The sequence below is a fragment of the Sinocyclocheilus rhinocerous genome, unplaced genomic scaffold (assembly GCF_001515625.1).
Source record: "Sinocyclocheilus rhinocerous isolate Xijiao unplaced genomic scaffold, SAMN03320098_v1.1 C35887870, whole genome shotgun sequence".
NCBI classification, from domain to species: Eukaryota; Metazoa; Chordata; class Actinopteri; order Cypriniformes; family Cyprinidae; genus Sinocyclocheilus; species Sinocyclocheilus rhinocerous.
The window spans coordinates 1-685 of NW_015766699.1; the positions used below are offsets into that span (position 1 = coordinate 1).

General features: G+C 46.3%; 1 long non-coding RNA gene across 1 annotated transcript; it reads right to left on the bottom strand.

The window, feature by feature from the left end:
- Window positions 1–181: 181 nt before the first annotated feature.
- On the bottom strand, window positions 182–685 carry LOC107735225 (uncharacterized). Its single transcript, XR_001639336.1, has 3 exons — window positions 636–685; window positions 433–555; window positions 182–277 (listed from the first exon to the last, which is right to left on the bottom strand). It is a non-coding gene; the product is annotated as an uncharacterized LOC107735225 (long non-coding RNA).

A 685-nucleotide genomic window follows, 5' to 3' on the forward strand; every position in this document is an offset into this window, starting at 1 on the left:
TCACATGAATCATTCATTTAACACAGTTTTTTCCCTAATGAGCACATTCAGCATGATAGCAGATCAGACTATGCTGACTACAGACTAGCTCGGGAAGCTTCCCATGACTGCATGAGCAGACAGATCTGTGGTCAGAGTCATCAGGAGGGTAGTGGTCTGTGTGTGTCATATTTACCTGGAGACTGTCCTGGAACTGCACCGCAGCCTGCATGGCTTCCTCTAGAGTCTCTACTCTCTCTTTCCATGTCTTACTGAGGGTTTCCCAAGCTGAGTTCACCTGAGGGACGTACGAGATGTGGTCAGACATTATACAGTGTGACGCCAACTCTGACTCATCCAGCACTTCAGTTACACCAGGAACACTTACATCCTGGGTCTAAAATGAACAATTCAACAAAATGTATTCCATTTATTCTCCTATGAAGTCATTACCTCATCTATACTTTTCTTGATCACTGGTTTATCGGGTTCTCCACACGCTGTCATAAGCTCCGCCCCCAGATTCTGGACCACATTCAGTTCTTCCTGCAGCCCGTCGATCTCTTCTCTAAAGCCCTGTGAAGCAAAACAGCAACTATGAAGATGTTTCGCAAAGCTGAATCAATATCAAACATCCTGTTCTGAAGCCTCCAGACCTCTGCAGACTCTTGCTGCTGCTTGACCACTGAAGGATCGACTCCAGGCT